General features: G+C 43.6%; 1 protein-coding gene across 1 annotated transcript in view; it reads right to left on the bottom strand.

Moving 5' to 3' along the window:
- Positions 1 to 19211, bottom strand: part of LOC111863813 — a 102874-nt gene that overhangs the window by 16969 nt on the left and 66694 nt on the right. The window lies entirely within an intron of this gene.

Genomic DNA, 19211 nt, shown 5'->3' with positions numbered 1-19211 from the left:
CCCCCAGAATATTCCTGGTACTCATTTCTGTTAGAGGCTGAGTTGACCCCAGGGCCACAGTGCGGCTGGAAAGATTAGGTAAATTGAAAAACTCCACCTCATCGGGACGCGAACCGACGACATTCCGGCTTGTAGCATAGTGCCTGAACCGACTACGCTACCGCGTGTCCCCTGAGGCCTCACAGCGGGTAGCTTTTGAAAGTCGCGGCTGTAGGACATTGACTGGAGCCAGAAGCCTGCCTGTTATTTACATCAGAAAAAATTAAAATGTCTGCTTCACTGTACATCACCCACGAATTTTGTAGCGAGCAGAATAATGTAGCGGTAACGCTCTTGTATTACATTCCTGAGTCACAGCGTCACGTGACACGTTTAGCTATTGTTACAGCTTCGCTTCGTATCTCCACGCGTTTGGCCAAGTCGTACCATCAAATGTTAACGATAGATCCCTCCGAAGTCCGTACCAACTCTACTTTCACGATCATGTTCCCGTCTCCTTCAACGTCGTATAACCTCTGAAGTTTAAAACAGCGTCGTTAAATAACCGAAGAATCTCTTAGTTATTAATATTTGTCTCATATCTCAAAATAGCTGCATATTTCGTAACTGCCAGAAACTTGTTTGTGTTGCTTAAATTATTATTTTATAACTTGTACATCGTCCGTGTTTATTAAAACTTCCGCGTTTCAGAAATTGGCTTCATTCCAGTCTTCAATTAAAGAGCAAATAAAATAAACCCTACGGTGATAATATCACCTCCATCTATGAGCCTATTCTCTAGAAAATGTGGGAGCTTCGACGTCTCAACACCTTTTTTGGGATGTTAGCTGTCTGCCATGAACACATGCATGAATGTGCACCTTGGTATCTCGTGCAAGAATTGCATTCATATTCCGTATTTAAGAATTTGTCCATTATTCGTAAGTGGTACCCGACGAAATATGAACGCTATTTCCAAAAATAAGGGCCTTTCAAATAGGCCACCATAATAAAAATCGCGATTTTATCGAATACAGCCTTGCCGATTTTGAGTACATATCAGTAATTTATGAAGAACTTTTCCCTAAATGAAACTGGACAGATGACATCTTCAGGGAAATAACAGAACGATCTGTAAGGGTCCAAAAGCGTAGATAAGAAACTACAGGATGTTGAATTTTTTGCCCCGGTTCATTTATAAGTTTTCATACATAATTTAACAGGACCCGGGATAGCTCAGTCGGTATAGCGACTTTCGAGTCCCGGTGTGGTCAAGATTTTCTCTTCTCCACGTCATCCAGACGGGCTCTGGTGTCCCCACAACTTACTATCCAATGGGTACCGAGGGCTCTTCCCCGGGTAAAGTGGCCGGGGCGTAAAACTGTCCACTCCCAGCTAGTGCCGAGGTCAAGAAAATATGGAACTATACATCCATTTCCCCATACGCCTTAATGGCGTAGTGCTTAATTAAGCACACATATAATTTTTTTGCATGGATTTTCGATTCGAAACTCTTCTGTATGTAGTGTAGTATGAAAGATAACATTTAAAAGTGACAGTTTTCAGTAGAATTTTCACACATGTTCCCGATTAGGCTGCAACATATCCAGAGTAAAATTGTTCTTTTTTCTTTTTCTTTTTTCCTTTGCACTACAGCCCCAGTGGGCCTAGGCCTACCTCCATGAACTCCGTTCACTTCGGTTTTTCTAGATCTTACACATACGGTAGGACTCCTTGGGCGGGTGATCAGCTCGTCGCAAGGCCTCTACCTGTAGACAAACACAGAAAAACGCACACAAACATCCATGCCCTGAATGGGATTCGAACCCACGATCCCGGCTTCCGAGCGAGCGAAGACAGTACATGCCTTAGAACGCTCGGCTACCGTGACCGGCCAAAATTGTTCTTAACTTAACTAATTAAGCAGTACGTCATGAAGGCGTATGGGGGACCTCGGCACTAAGTAGAGGTGAGTGGTCAGCTTCACGACCCTGCCGCTTTACCCCCTGGGAAAGAGGTATTCAAACAAATTGTAGAGGAGTTGGAAACAGTTATGTAGCACTTGATGTGAGAATCGAAGATCATACAGCAAGTGAAACGCTTTTCTGCAGGTCTGCATGTGGAGTGTTCTCACTGCCACCTCTCCTGTCTCCACTGACTCTGTTTAAATTGACAAGTCGTGAAGTGTTTGAGACCTTCCGTCTGGGTTGCCACGTGTTACCGCAGTTTCTCGACATGTAAAGAAGCAAACGTGAGTTCGCAATCAACTGCTCCTTCTGCAAAACGCTGGCCAACACGTTTGAATACAAACAATACAATACAAGATTCAGTTTAGTAATGAGTGGTCTGAAGAGGAAGGAGAATGACCCTTAAATAGTGTCTCCCGTTCATAGCGTTAAGTACCATTATCTTATATTTCAATAAATACAATAATTTGAAACTGGAGTTTGATTCATGGCAGAGAGGGGGGGCACTCTGTTCACTATCACAGGGCCCAGACAGGCCCTTGGGCTCACCCAGCCTCCCTTTCGTGCACGTAATGTAAAGTAAATTTTCTCTGTGCTTAATTAATTAAACACTACGCCATGAAGGAGTGTGGACAGTGGAGGTATAGATCCACATCTTCGCACTCTCAGTATTAGATGGAGTGAGTTGTAAGCTTCACACCCTGCCGTTTTATCCCCCAGGAAAGAGGCCCCAGTTCCCACTGGATATGAAGCTGAACATAAAAATTAAAATTACAAAAATTTGCCTGTGGTTCTATATGGATGTGAAATTTTATCTGACATTAAGGGAGGAACATAGACTGAGAGTGTTTGAGAACAGGGTGCTGAGGAGAATATTTGGACCGAAGAGATGAAATAACGGGAGGCTGGTGAAAACTGCATAATGAGGAGTTTCACAACTTGTACTTTTCGCCAAGTATAATTAGAACGATGAAGTTAAGGAGGACGAGATGGGCAGGGCATGTAGCACGAATGGGGGAAAGGAGGAATGCATATATGATATTAGTGGGAAATCCAGAAGGAAAGAGACCACTAGGAAGACTAAGACGTAGGTTGGTGGACAATATTAAAATTGATCTTAGAGAGATAAGAATGAGATGGTATTGACTGGATCGGAGTCAGGATAGGGACCAGTGGAGGGCTCTTGTGAACACGGTAATGAACCTTCGGGTTCCATAAAGTGCAGGGAACTTCCTGGGTAGCTTCACAACTGGCGGCTTCTCAAGGAGGGCTCAGCTCCATGAGTGATTGCCTTTATGAACAAGACTCATAATGAGTTACAATGGCTTCTGGGTACAGTTCGAAGAAATTCCGACGTTTTGGAGGAACATATCGTCGCGTGCGTCTGCCAGTTTCTTGGCTTACTCTCCAACACTGAAGGTGGAGGCAACGTGTTCCTCCGAAACATCCGGCTGTCTCCGAACCTCTCCGTATTATAACTTGCATGGCGGTACTTTTCAAATTTGCTTCTAGGAGTGCCTCACATACAACAAAAGTCATAACCGAAGGTTGACCCATCTAAGTTAATTCAACTTCTTATTGCTATAATAACGATTCAGAAAGTTCAACTTACGTCAAGGTCAGGGACTTAGAGAACACTTCACACCTGCCCGTATATCTTTATAGCTCAGAACTTAACCTTTGAAACTATTGTAACTTAAAATACTCTGCATATTACGCACAGAGCGTATTAATGAGTTTGATATGAAAACAGTGTCCGAGTATGAAAAGTTGGGCCGAATTGTCTCATATGTGCCTGAATAGTCCGCCTTGCTTATGTAAAATGAAGCACCGGAGAGAACATGGTAAATACAAAAGTAAAGAAAACAACTCGGAAAATTTTTTAATATTAATGTTAAATTTCTTTGGCTGAAGTCCAAGGCAGTTTCTTTCCCCTTTCCTACTTTCATAAAAAAAGCACTAGATCCATGGAAAGAGGAAATGTAACTTTCATGCACTTTATAGGAACCCGCGGTTCGATTCCCGATGAGGTGACTGAATTTTCCAATTAACGTAATCCTTTCAGCCGCATTGTAGCCCTTGTGTCAACTCAGCCTCTAATGGCGGCCGCACACCAACTGCGTCAAGACAAGCATCAAGACATGAGACAAGAGACGCAGTAATTGCTTCATTCGTGATTCATCAGCATAAATTTGACGTCAGCATCATTACTCGGACTTGTGTATGGCAGTTTTCATAATCTCATTCATTTCAACTGGGCTCCTTTCTTTGCGTCATGTCGCAGACATCGTGTCTTGACTGCCACATGTCTTGACGTATGCCGGTGTGCGGCCTACCTAACAAAAATTAGTACTAGGAATCTTCCTGGAGGTAAACGACAGCCGGAGCATAACGCTGACAACCCCACCGCCGTTTATGAGCCGATAATTTTGAAAATGTGGGAGCCTCGACGTCTCACAACCCTATGGGCCTCCACGGCTTGTTACAGGAATAGCTTTACCTTTTACTGTGGTGGCGAAACATGCATGAGGTAGATTAAACTAGATTATGGCAGCATTGGGATAACGGTATATTCGAGCAGTAACTTGGAATATGCTGCATTCTTATGTATGTGAAATTCCGAAGAAAATAAGGTATTTTTAGTGCGGGAATACAATTTTCTATATGCGGCTTACCCACAAGAATTTGTTGCTGATGGCCACAAAAAGGACAAATGTGTGAGTAAAAAGAGTATCTGAAATAAGTAACCACAAAGGAATAAAATCTGTTATTGCAGTGCATATTTTTCAGACAGGAACATTAGTATTTCCCTGATCAATATTAACTGATCGATCTTTGTAGTGGAGACGTAGTGTGTTTTCTGTGAGGTAGAAACTATATTTGTAAGTATTTCAGACCTCAGAATTCCAATCGAATTTTGTACCAACCCTGTCCAATTTCTTTATTCTGTCCATAAGGTAAATGAGTCCATTTCCCAAAGTTTAACTTCTTCACTTCTTAACACTTTACCCTTATCCAATAAAGGACAAACGGTCACTGCATAAGAATCTTCAGAGCCGGAAATGTTTCTCTTTCATTACAACCCCCACTACCTTATCTCCTTTATTTCCGCCTCTCCTCTTTTCTTTTCAAATTATTAAGAACAGGGGCAATTTTGCTTTTATCTTTTTTTTTCTGACTCTCATTCTATTGGATCAGATTTTCTTTTATTCCTCCACTGGTAATGCTTTCTTGCAGTTGGAACCATGGGTAACGTCCTGCTTTTAACAATAGTCTGACTACTGCACATAACCCCCCACCCACCTTTTGAACATTTCATTTATGGGGAAACCAAGGTCACTTGAACAACCGTGTAATTGTCGGTCATTGTGATGGGGGTTGTCTAACTACCTCAATACCTTTAGGCCTACCGACTATATGACAAACATGAATATCTGCTGNACGGTGCCAAATCCCAGAAGACTGCTTTCTTCATAGTCACTGCCGTGAAAGCCTCAAATCTTACATGAATATTTGCTGCTTAAAAGAGTTTACGAGATGTCTTAACATCCAACTGATTGCAAGGTTTCAAATCCATATACATCTTTTTACCTCAGAATTACTGGGTTTTTGGATTGTGTTCATCGTCCTGCATTCTGAAAACTAGAGAACATAACGTTTCAGGAACTTGATCTGTTTTAATCCTCAGCTGAGGGGCAGACACAGCTAGACACATAAGAGAGAGCTGAATCTAGTTTTCGAGTTATGAGGCAAAACGGAACGTCGTGATATACTAGTCAGTACTTCCGGAGCTCAGTCGGTATAGCAACTGCCTACAGAATGGACATCTGAGGGGAAAGGATTTATTAAATTATTAAGCTTGCCATATATCTAATAAGCCATGATATTTCACTAGGAATAGAGACTCGGCTACCGGGGAGTCGGGTTTCGACTCCTGGTAGAGGTAAACATTTGTCTCTTCCCCACAATATCCAGATAGGCCCTGGTGCTCACCCAGACTCCTGTGTAATGGTTACCGGGGGCTCCTTCCATGGGAATAAAGCGGCCGGAGCATCTTGTCCGCTGATCTCTATTTAGTGCTGAGGTTAAGAATTCGTGGAACACTACCTCCACTCTTCCATACACCTTCATGGCGTGATGCTTAATTAAATACAGAGATAGCTTTACCTTTCATATTTGCTTTTATTTCTACTTCGTATTCAGGATCTGCTAGGTTCGATTCTGTGATCTGGGGCTTACTATCCCAATGAGGTTCCTTTTGGTTTTCCTCAGACATCAGAGACAAAAATTGGGGAGGTACCTTGAAATAATCCACAACAGCTCATGCTCACGTCCTTTCCTATCCATTATTTTCAGTTAGCCTCCTACTCAACACTACAAAACGTATGCAGCTGAGAAGTCGTCGTTAAAGAAACAAACGTAGACTAATTTTGTATCGTCTTTTCCTTTTTCGTCTATATTGCAACAAATTAATACCATCAATTCACATTTAATTCATACAATGCTCGCTAAATGTATAAAATATTATTAAAATTATTAAAATATTAATATAGGTATATGTTCTCGTTATGCTGCTACATATTTCGGCCTTACAAGGCCATCTTCGGGCAACATTTATTTCAGGATTCTAATGCAAGGAACGCACTGCAACGCTTGATATGCACAATGAAAAACAACGCATCTAATATGACATAGAAACAGCCGCAATTCAAAAAGATAAGAAAGAACATCGACACATATCTTGGGAATGCTATACGGACGGAACAGTAACGACACTGCACACTGAAACCTATCCAGACCTATTGCGCCTGCGAGGAGACATGCTGAGCTCCCCACCACAACAGTGTATGCGCTATCTTATCGCTCGTTCTCCGTCTGCAGGGTAATTCCGGGAACTTTTTGACTGACCTACGTATGATTAGCGTACAGTGAATTAGAATCCTTAAATAAGTGTTGCCTGAAGATGGCCTTGTAAGTCCGAAACAAGTAGGAACAAAACATGTATATATATTTTAATAACATTTTATATATTTAACAATCATTGTATGAATTGAACGCGAATTAATGTTATTAATTTATTGCATTATATACGGTAAAGAAAAAGACTATAAAAGATACATCAATGCAACAGGATAGTAAAATATAATGTTATAAACGTAGACTTTTTTTTTTTAATTCGCTTAATGGGAGGTGGACTCCAACTGGGTCCACTCGGCACGGCGGCCACTGATTGGCCTATTGTACCTGTCCCGGGTGATTATGATGATGGAGAATTTGGTGGAATGAATATTGGCAGGGGAAACCGAAGTACTCGGGGAAAACCCGCCCCAGCGCCACTTTGTCCACCACAAATCCCCCTTGACCAGACCCGGGGTCGAACCAGGGCCGCCGCGTTGGAATGCCAGCAACTAACCGCTTGAGCTATGGCGCGGCCTCAACGTAGACTTAGACAGAATGGTATGCTTTTCCGGGATATGACACATGTGGTATGAAACTGGGTTCACCTTTGGAGTGAATGAGCAAGCCAGAGAAGGAACCAGCAGCAACTAAATCTTCCACGCTGAAGGTGGAAACAACGTTCTTTCGAACTTTGTGTGATCATCAGCAGGACTACACAGAGACACGTTCCACAAGATCGTGCTCCTCATGAAACTCAGACCCAGTGTGCGCTGATAGTTCGTGGCAACAGAGCGTTGAGGAATATATGTAGACCTAACAGAAAGAAAGTAATGGGCGGTTGGAGAAATTTCCATCATTGTAATAATTTGTGTTCTTCACCATATTACGGCTATCAAATCAAGAAGATGGGTGGAACTTGTTGCACGGTTGGGTACGTGACAAATGCAGGTCTATACAAAGTTATAGCCGGAAAACCGTGATACCAGCACCTATATAGGAGAATAATATCAGGTGCCGGTCACGGTAGCCGAGCGGTCTAAGGCATGTACTGTCTTCGCTCGCTTGGAAACCGGGATCGTGGGTTCGGATCTGTTTCCTGTGAGGTACGAACTGAATTCTTATATATTATTCTTATACACTGCCCGTCACTGTAGTCGAGCGGTCTAAGGCATGTACTGTCTTCGCTCGCTTGGAAACCGGGATCGTGGGTTCGAATCCGTTTCCTGTGAGGTACGAACTGAATTCTTATATATTATTCTTATACACTGCCGGTCACTGTAGCCGAGCGGTCTAAGGCATGTACTGTCTTCGCTCGCTCGGAAGCCGGGATCGTGGGTTCGAATCCCACTTAGGGAATGGATGTTTAGTTTGTGTGTGTGTGTGTGTGTGTGCGCGTTTTTCTGTGTTTGTGTACAGGTAGAGGCCTTGCGACGAGCTGATCACCCGCCCAAGGAGTCCTACCGAATGTGTAAGATCAAGAAAAACCGAAGTGAACGGAGAAGTTCATGGAAGTAGGCCTAGGCCCACTGGGGCTGATGTGCCAAGGGGAAAAAAATATCGTCAGGTACATCCTGGTAACGCGACAAGCAATGGGTTCAGGATTAGATGAATCGATTTATTGGATATTCTCCAGGCGTAACTACAGTCAGTTGTAACACAATCTTACTATAACTGTAACACTTCGTAACCACGAACAATGATAACACTCTAAATGTTACTGTAACTACACCGCATACAATAAACACTTCACTTCTGACTCCTGTCTTCTGTCGTGTTCTGTGTTCTGTTGGTCAATTCTCTCCCTAAGGAAGGTTCTGGTCGAACCGTATGGAGATCACCTCCTTCAACAGTAGAGTTATCGGGTTCTTCGCTGTTACTGTGCTCTGGAGGTTCGTTGCCGTGTGAACGGAAACGTTTCTATATGCGTTGCCTAGGAATCGACGTGACTCTGTATGCAATACATTGCTTATTCAGTCGTTTTCGTTGCTGTGGAAATATGATTAGCGAGCCGTTGTCTAGCAATGGGAGCCTTGCTCTGCCTCCACTATTGCGGCTTTCAGGCGTCATGTCACAATATTAATATGGATATTAACTTATTAGTACCTTTTGACGGTTGTGAGACAGCTTCCTGTAGAGGTTGCTTTAGATGCTGTCTCAGACTTTATGCATCCCCTCCAGAAGTAGTTATCTGAGAGCAGATATGTATACTTATACGGTAATTTTGTGATAATTTTTAGGAATTTATTGTGAAATCTCTTAATTTATTTTATTCAGGTTCTTTGAGTACGTCATGTAACTAGTCAGGAAATGGGTTAAATAAAAAAAAAGATAAAGCTATCCCTGTAACATGCCGTGGAAGCTCATACGAATTGTGAGACATCAAGGCTCCCACATTTTGTAGACAAAGGGCTCACAGATGGTGAGGATGTCAGTCTTACGCGCCGGCCGCCGTATCCCCCCTCCCCCCCAAGGAAGATTCCTGGTACCCATTTCTGTTAGAGACTGAGCCGACACCAGGGCCATAGGGTCTTGTACTGAAGCCTGGATTCAGATGCGTCAAAATGAATCTTCGGATGGACTGTCAATTTTTCTAGCAGGGACCTGACTCGTAGAGTTAGAAGTATGTGAAACTTCGCGACAAGCAAAGCAACTCACGCCGAGTACTGCTAGGTGGGACGCGTTCCTGCGTTTCTCGAGTGCAGTTACCTGCCTTGTTTGTTCCCATGTTAAGACACCTAGTGCGGCATTCCGTTTGCTTAGTACGTGCCCTAGTCAGCCCACATCACTTCCTGACTTCATTCACTCACACTGTTCTATAGAAAGGAATTTGGAAATGATCGATTCATACGTCAATAGTGTCACTTATAATGGAGAAAAAGGACGGAGCTCTAAAACGAATAAAACATTACTAATCGATTAAAGCAACTGCCATTTTTCGGTTAATGAACTGTTTAACTGTAAAGCATGGTTCTTCACTAAGAAAAAGTAGTAACACTGTAAACTATGTATTCTTGCTACTAAGTAAAGATATCCCTGTAACAGGCCGTGGAGGCCCATAGGGTTGTGAGATGTTGAGGCTCCCACATTTTCTCTAGACAGTCGGTTCACAGGTGGCGGTAACGCTGTCAGCCTTACGCGCCGGTCACCCTTTACTCCCAAGAATATTCCTGTTACTCATTTCTGTTAGAGGCTGAGTCGACCCCAGGGCCATAGTGCGGTTGGAAGGATTAAGTCAATTGAAAAAAATTCAATGACCTCATCGGGACTTGAACCCGCGACCTTCTGGCTTGTAGCATAGTGCCTCAACCAGCTGCGCTACCGCTTACCCCCTCCCTGCTGATAATTGTACTACTACTACTACTACTTCTACTTCTAAAATAGCCAGTTTTAGGGAACCGTGTTCACAAGTGACCTCCATCCTGAGTTAGATGAATCAAATCCACCCCATTTCTATTTTTATTATGAATTTTAATTTTGTTTTCTCGTCTAATTCAGCTCTTCTTTGTCGTCTCTTCTTTTGGGTTTTCATACCTAAGCCCTGAATTCATTATTCTCCGTCCCTATGCGTAATACATGCCCTGCTCTTTCCACTTTCATAACTTCATCATGCTAGTTATGTTCGGCGAAGGGTACAAGGCATGAAGCTCCTCAAGTTGGAATTTTCTCCAGTCAGCTTTATATCATCCCTTTTGGGTCCAGATATTCTCCTCAGCACCTTGTTCTCAAATACCGTCTATTTCCTTCCCTTGATAGAGACCAAGTTTCACACCCATACACAACTACAACAAAATTATAATTTTCTTATACTACGACTCTAAAAGGTAGAGTTGTCCCTGTGCTTAACTGATTAAGTACTACACCATTTAGGCGTATGGGGGAGTGGATGTATAAATCCATATTCTTGACATCGGTACTAGCTGGAAATGAATGGTAAGCTTCACGCCCCGGCCGCTTAACCCCCGGAGAAGATCCCCAGTACCCACTGGATAGGAGTTTGGATGAACCTCAGAGCCGGTCTGGACGTTGTGAAGAAAATTCTCGACCCCATCGGGATGGGGGTAATTCAGTCGGTATAGCGTCGGGCTACGGGCTGGACGGCCGGGGTTCAAATCTGTGGTAGGATTTTTCTCTTCTTCACATCTTCCAGACCGGTTTTCGGGCCCACACCACCACGTATTCAGTGGGTACCTGGGGCTCTTTCTCTGGGGGCAAAACGATGGGGGAATGAAGCTGACTACTGACATCTAGTGCCGAAGTCAATAAAGATGGAGCTCTAATTACACTCCCCCATACGCCTTCATGACAGAATGAAACACAGGGACAACACTACTTCTGTCTTTTTGTTAGTTGATGAACTGTCAACGTCAGTTCATTTTCAGCTAACCAAACCATGATGGCCGGTCGCGGTAGCCCAGCGGTCTAAGTTATATATATAGTCTTCGCTCGCTCGGAAGCCGGGATCGTGTGTGTATGCGTTTATCCTGTGTTTAGGTAGAGGCCTTGCGACAAGCTGATCACCCGTCCAAGGAGTCCTACCGTCTGTAAAACTGATCATGAAACTGAGAAATAAAAAAAGCATGGTCATCATGAACGATGAAGCGGGGTTGTTTGCATTCAATGTAAAGGTCAAACAGCAGGAATCTCTGTATCGGATCTGAGCTCGATGGATGCCCCGTGTCGGTGGCTAGAGCATGAGTCAGACTCGAGCGAGGGAGATCCGGTTCGCAGTTGCAGTTTGTGGGTTAAAAGAAGCGGCTTGGAGACACACCTAGACCGGCACACACTCCCATTCTGAATTGCTGCTGAGAAACCACGTAGGCTGTGCAACTCCATTGATTGATGGGGGACCCGAGGCTTTCACTGCGGTTAAAGTTGACTGAATCCTCTCGGGCTATCAGCTCTGTCAGTTTATAATGTAGAAAGTTGAACATTTTCCAACTAACTTCATGGAGCTGAGCCCTTCTTGAGAAGCCGCCAGTTGTTCAGCTGCTCAAGAATTATCCAACACTTTATACAACCCCTAGTTTTATTATCATGTTCACAAGAAGGTGATTTACAGAAATCCTTAGTCTTCTTCTTCTATACCCATTGCTCCCACTTGGAGCTTTTTTTTATTATTGCTAGTGGGGTGGGACTAAGTCCCTTGTACTGCGGCCACTTCTGGCTTATTGTACCAGCCCCAGGTGATAGGTGAGGGTGATTGTGGAGCAATTGGTGGAATGAAGATTGGCAGGGGAACCGAAGTACTCGGAGAAAACCTGCCCCAGCGCCACTTTGTCGACCACAAATCCCACTTGACCAGACCCGGGATCGAACCCGGACCTCCGCGGTGGGAAGCCAGCGACTAACCCCTTGAGCTATGGCGCGACCCCACTTGGACCTTAGGGCAACGGTGAAACGCTTCGTTTCACTTCAGTTTCTTAATCTAAGACGGTAGGACTCCGCGGACAGAGGATCACCCCGCCTCAAGGCCTCTACCGAACACAAACACAGAATAAACACAAACAGACATCCATGTCTTGAGTGGTATTCGAACCTACGATCCCAGTATTCGAGCGGGAGAAGATATTTCATGCCTTAAATAACGCGGCCACTCTGATAGGCGAAACCCTTAGTAGTGTTACAATACTAAGAATCAAGGAGATTCCAACAAACTAAAACACTTGATCGGATGTTTTACGTACTGCGAGAGTGCGAAGGTGGAAGTATAATATTAAGATAGATTTGCCTCTTGCCCGCGCCACAGCTCAAGCGGTTAGTCGCTGGCTTCCCACCGCGACGGCTCGGGTTCGATCCCGGGTCTGGTCAAGTGTGATTTGTGGTGGACAAATTGGCGCTGGGGTAGGTTTTCTCCGAGTACTTCGGTTCATTCCACCAAATTCGCCATCATCATAATTACCCGGGGCAGGCTACAATAGGCCAATCAGTGGCCGCCGTGCCAAGTGGACCCAGTTGGACTCCACCCCACACTAAGCATATTTAAAAATTTTAATTTAAGATGGATTTTCTGACAATACTTGAAGGATTTACATATGTGGGAGTAAAATAGAACTAAATCAGAATATTCACTGAGGCAGGTTAGGATATTTGCAGCCTTGAACCACTAGTTTCTGTTACTAAGAATTAGACAAATTTTCTAATGACGGAGATGGCCGTGAACACTGTTTTCACATTATGTGGAAAGGTTTCCATCATGTTATTTACCTCGGTTTTAAAGTTACAGAACAGACAGCAATACATGACAATTTCTTGAGTAAACACAATTACAAACCACAGATGTTCAAACCTTTATAGGCGAGCCTTACAGACACAAGTGACCGCCTACAGGAAACAGTAACCACTGTAAGGGTTTAAGAAGTCGTCCGTAAAAAAGACAACAATGAAAAATTCATGAAATCTATGGCCCCTAAAAATATACAACTTGAAGTTAGGTCAATGGCGGTTAAGTAAACACTAATTTAAGTGTTTTACATCTTCTTGTTTACTTATATAATATATCCTGTACCTAAGTGTAGAGGTCGTTGCTGTTTGCGTCACATGAAAGTAATGAACGTGAGAAGAAGAAAAAAATTAAAGTCGGCCATGAAATGGGGGGAAGAACATGTATTCATCATGCCCCAGGCGTAGCTTGAACTCCTAAATTATGGAAGCAATACTGCCAGCATCATTGCGCATGAAGTCAGCTACATCGAGATTAAATATGTATAACATTTTAATTTCTTGTATTTGCATTTTCCAGATTGTCTGCTATTGGTATCCATGTTATGTCTATGAAAGTATCCCCTGTGGTAGACAGAAATAATATTTGTAATTTGTTTCATAACCTGGATAATGCATTAGAAAAAACTTTGCATATAATAATAAAAAACAAACTCCGTGGCCTGTAATCCGCAAGCGAACTATACCGACCGAGCGACTGCCGCTTGTCGGCGAAGTTAGTGTCAACTTTTGGGGATAGAGGGTGTCACGTGGTCAGGGCAACGGATTCCCACGGCCGTTAATTTCGGTTTTCTAAACAGGAGCCGCTAGTTTTCCATTCAAGTAGATCCTCGATTATCCTCACGAGGCTGAGTGAACCCCGTTCCAGACCCACTACTTCTCAACAAATCTGGTAGCGCCGGGAATCGAATCCGGACTTCTGGATCTGTAGCCAGGAACTCTGGCCACTAAACCACAGAGGAGACCCATGCATATAATAATAATACATCTGTATATGAGGAGCCGGGCTAGCCTAGTCGGTACAGCGACTGGCTACGGGCTGGACTACTGATGAGTCGGTGTTCGAGCCCCGGTAGGCTCTAATCTTCTCTAAATCATCCAGACCGGCTGTGGGGTCCACCCAACCTCCTATCCAGTGGGTACCAGGGGCTCTTTCCCCGGGAGTAAAGCTGTTGTGTGACGTCACTGCCAACGTGAATTGTGTTTACCGAGCCGTTGCCTAGAAACGGGTTGCATAACCCCGTTTCTCTATTCTTGCGTGCTGGACCGTATCTACGGAGCCGTTGCCTGGCAATGCGTTGGCCAAATCCGTTACAATATGTTTGCATTTTCCACCGGCGTATGAATACCAGTTGAGAACTAACTTCATGGAGATGATCTCTTCTTGAGAAGCCACCAGTTGTGCATCTGCCCTGCCCATCTCATCCTCCTCCACTTGAACATTCTAATTACACTTGGAGAAGAGTACAAGTTATGAAGCACCTCATTATGCAGTTTTCTCCAACCTCCTATCACTTCACCTCGCTTAGGTCCAAATATTCTCCTCAACACCCAGTTCATAAACACCCTCAGTCTATGTTCCTTCCTTAATGTCAGAGATCAAGTTTCACAACCATACAGAACCGGAGGCAAAATTAGTTTTGTATTAATATAAATATATTCTGTTTTTCACGGTTTTATAATTTATGATGAAGTAACAGCCTATGTTACTGTCGATAATGCAGCCTTGCTCCCATAGGAGATGGAGTATGTGCATCCGCCATGTTTTATCTCCGAGTATTCTTCTTCTCCTTTATATGCAGGTTCTAACTTCAAACCTCAGTCCACGTTTTCGCATTGACAGATTCGTTTTAAATCTAATTCAGGGAATATACTAAGATTTTACAAGAAACTCAATTTTAGTCCATGTCGGTCTAATATAATCGGCTCCATCTGCTTCCGAGATTAAGAATACATAGAGCTACACCTCCACTGGACCGCGCCATAGCTCAAGCGGTTAGTCTCTGGCTTCCTACCAACTACGCTACCGCGTACCCCAATTTAACAGCTTCTCTACGTAATCTCAGATCAGTCTTTGTAAGTATCAGATCTGAGGCTCTCACGGCAGCTGAAGTTTAAGGTATATTCTCCGGGTATCATCCACATGACGCGGGCTACAGAGATGGTTCCTGTCTATCTATGGTTCTACAGCCCTTGTGGAACTTGGCCGCTTTTGCAATTTCTTACTCTGTACACAGTCAGTGGGACTCCTTGGTAGGGGGATCTGCCCGTCGCAAAGCCGCCACCTACACACAGAACACAAACACAGAATAAATCCCATAGACTTCTATGTCTCGAGTGGGATTCGAACCCCCGATCCCAGTGTTCGAGCGGGCGAAGAAAGTTCGTGCCTTAGACAGAGCGGCCACTGTGATCGGCAGAGATGGTTCCTGCAACGTCTAAATTTCTTCAATCAGGTTCCATGGCTGATAGTCGAAGAAAATGTTATTAACTTTTCAGATATCAACGACGGGTTTTATCATAGAAATATGGCGCATAGCGTAGAGTCCAGGCCTCATTTAAAATATTTTTCAATATGGCGTGCTTCAAGCTTCATCCAAAACCTTGTTGCGTACACTGCAGACGCTCTTTAACCGCCTTGGAGCCCCAAACTCAGCTGGGGAAGGAATGTCGCTGTTGGTATGTAGGTTATTTAAACACGTCATCAAGACGTCACCAACTTTAAGAGGCCCAAGCAGGTTGATGTACCGCTAATGCTCTATACTTGTGCCGCAGATGGGCTTGGTAAGAATGTAAGGCACTGCACAGGCAATGCTCGCGGAGTTTTTCATGGTTTTCTTCAGTCCTTTCTGAAGAATTTTGGGATAATACTTTGACTATACCACCATAGCTTCCCGTACATTCTATAACTCGACCCCGCGTAGTCTCAGCTAATGACAGTAGAGACAACACCACACGTTGCTAGAGGGAACAACGCACAAGCAAGGTGCAGACGTAACACATCAACGGACTTGCGAATAGAAAAACTGGCTGCAGCAACAAAATATCCGAAGGAAATGATACAGGTCTAAACAAGTGGACGACGCTCCTTGTGACGTGTAATAAGAATACATAAATGTAATATAATAATATATAAATATAAATAATATTTAACGAAAATTTTAATAGATTTTATTTGATTTAAATTTAGTGAACTACAGCGTATGCTATTGTAGCACATGAGTGGATAATATTAGTGCAGTGTAGCAGTTTCAGCATAGAAAGACACCTGAAGATGGCCATTTAGGGCCGAAACATGTGTCGAAAGTGAAAGTGAAATAAAGAACAATTTGTTGCATTGTTGATGGACTGTGTAGTACATAAACAGTTTTGGGTATAGTAGTGCAACAGGATGCTTAAATGACAGGATTGCAAATTAAGCCACAAAAGGAAACTTCAGAAGGTTACTTAGTGTCAGGAAGACTGACAGCAAGATTACACAGCATACAGTGAACTGGAGCAGGGTTAAGGAAGGAGAAATCTAACCCAAATTGGAGGAAAAAGGCCGTTAGATCCGTTTCAAAATCGAAACTTCTCCCGTTTACTTATATCGAGACATCGAATCTATTACGTGAATAGTTCTTACAATCGGACAGGAAGAAGCGGTTGGTTCTAGGATTAATTGTTTGCGGGCCGTACCGCCTATTGGCCTAGGGTTGCAGACCCCTGGATACTGGCCAGATATAGATAACTGTACCTCTATGACCTCGTCCCATGCAAATTGTCGTCCAACATGGAAATTCTGCGGCGCAGTTTCACGCCACGAGATACTCATTCTGTCCACACTTTACGACTATTATCTGCCAGCACTGTGCTCATTATACGCAAAGGTCCATGGGATTTCGATAAAGGTTCCTTGCCAAACAAGCTTATGTAACATATTTTGTTCCACGCTTACAGGTGATTCTGAATAGCTGAGACCAGTGAAGACCCCCTCCTAACAGCGTACAGTCATGTATGCTGGACGCTGTTAGATGAGAAGACATGAAGTGACGGGGTACATATTGGCCTGCTTGCACTTTCTTCCCATTGTCACAGAGAAGTCCACGTGAATATCGAAAAGTGGGGCCAATATTTCTTAGGTAAGTTCGGAAAAATTGTTTCTTACCCCTTTGTTCTAAAAACTGACACTTTGCTTTTATTCTGTTCACCAATCGTGTTTTCCATGCAGGTGTACTTATATTTCATATATCAGCCATAGTGAGATTTTTGTAAATGAAAAAATGCCAGATACTTAAAAAAGGTAAAAAGTAAAGCTATCCCTGTGACAGACTTTCAAGGCCCACAGGTTTGTGGCACGTCGACAATCGGCTCACAGATGGCGGTGAGGTTGTGAGCTTTACGCACCGACCGCCCTTTACCCCCCAGGAAGATTTCTGGTACTCATTTCTGTTAGAGGCTGAGTCGACCCCAGGGCCATAATGCGGCTGGAAGAATTAGGTCAATTGAAAAAAAAATCCATCGACCTCATTGGAAATCGAGCCTGCGACCTTCCGGTTTCTAACAGTGTCTCAACTAACTACGCTTAAGGTCCGCGCCATAATTCACGCCGTTAGTAGCTGGCTTCCCACCGCGGTGGCCCGGGTTCGATCCCGGGTCTGATCAAGTGGGATTTGTGGTGGACAAAGTGGCGCTGGGTCAGGTTTTCTCCGAGTACTTCGGTTTCCCCTGCCAATCTTCATTCTACCAATTGCTCCACAATCACCCTCACCTATCATCTGGGACTGGTACAATAGGCCAGAAGTGGCCGCAGTACAAGGGACTTGGTCCCACCGCATTTACTTGCTTACTCATGGAGCTGAGCCCTTCTGGAGGAGCCGCCAATTCTGGAGCTACTCAAGAATTTGCCTTCACTGGTCCCTATCCTGAGCCAGATCAATCCAATCAATACCATCTCAGCCTATCTCTCTAAGATCCATTTTAATATTGTCCACCCACCTACGCCTTGGTCTTCCCGGTAGTCTCTTTCCTTCTGGCTTTCTCACCAATAACCTATACGCATTCCTCGTCTCCCCCATTCGTGCTACATGCCCTGCCCACCTCATCCACCTTGACTTGATCATTCTAATTATACCTGGAGAAGAGTACAAGTTATGAAGCTCCTCATTATGCAGTTTTCTCCAACCTCCTGTCACTTCATCTCTCTTCGGTCCAAATATTCTCAACACCTTGTTTTCAAACACCCTCATTCTATGTTCCTCCCTTAATGTCAGAGACCAAGTTTCACACTCACACAGAACCCCCCACTAGCAATAAAAAAAACTTCGCTTAAAGCATAACCAAACTGTCGAAACGTGCATTTTGCTGCTAAATTCGATAAAATAAGGAAAGTTGTGAAGAAATGTGACCATGATTGTATTTGAAGTTACTGTACAAGAAATGGACTGAAATAACCTACATTGAGAAGTATGTCAAGGACATGCGAGGAAGAAAAACAGTATTTCATTTCTTCAGTTGGCACGACTGGTCAATGAGAAGTGCGTATGAGCTGTATGCAGTCTGAAAAATCATTCCACCTCTGTTGTATATATGTATGAACATCTACGGTATTTTGTACTGGTCTCAATGCTGAATTGCGCAAGGTAACTAAACATCTTCCTCGGAAAACACGTGGAAATGAATATAGTTTAATTCAAATTTCTGAGTTTGTGTGTTACGTCACATAATGCATTTTCTTCAGCGTCGAAATCAGACGCAAAATGAGAATTACTGTCGTCATTCTATGAAGCAGAACAGTCGCAGGGTTGTCATCCTCACAAATAGAATAGAGATGTGGCTGAAGCAGGCTTGCAGTACTCATCACGAGCTTGCACGGGTTATGTATGCATTACGCCTAACAAGGACGATGCAAACAGCCGTGTGTGGGTTGAGTGGCCGACCCCTCCCGCTGAAGTTTACTGTTCACTGCGGCAACGAATTGACATACATGTATTTGACGAAACACTGTTTTGTTTGGAGGTTAATGGTGTCCGGGTATATAGATATATTCCACATTACTTGTTTAGGGCACACCAATAAGGGCATGGGTTAACAAACCGGCTTGTGAAACGGTCTGCATTGGAGCATATATATATATGTTTTTTTTTTTTGCACTTTTATATAACACAC

Source organism: Cryptotermes secundus, unplaced genomic scaffold (genome assembly GCF_002891405.2).
Source record: "Cryptotermes secundus unplaced genomic scaffold, Csec_1.0 scaffold1085, whole genome shotgun sequence".
NCBI lineage: Eukaryota > Metazoa > Arthropoda > Insecta > Blattodea > Kalotermitidae > Cryptotermes > Cryptotermes secundus.
Note: the sequence above shows the minus strand (reverse complement) of the source record. Positions and strands in the feature narration are given on the sequence as shown.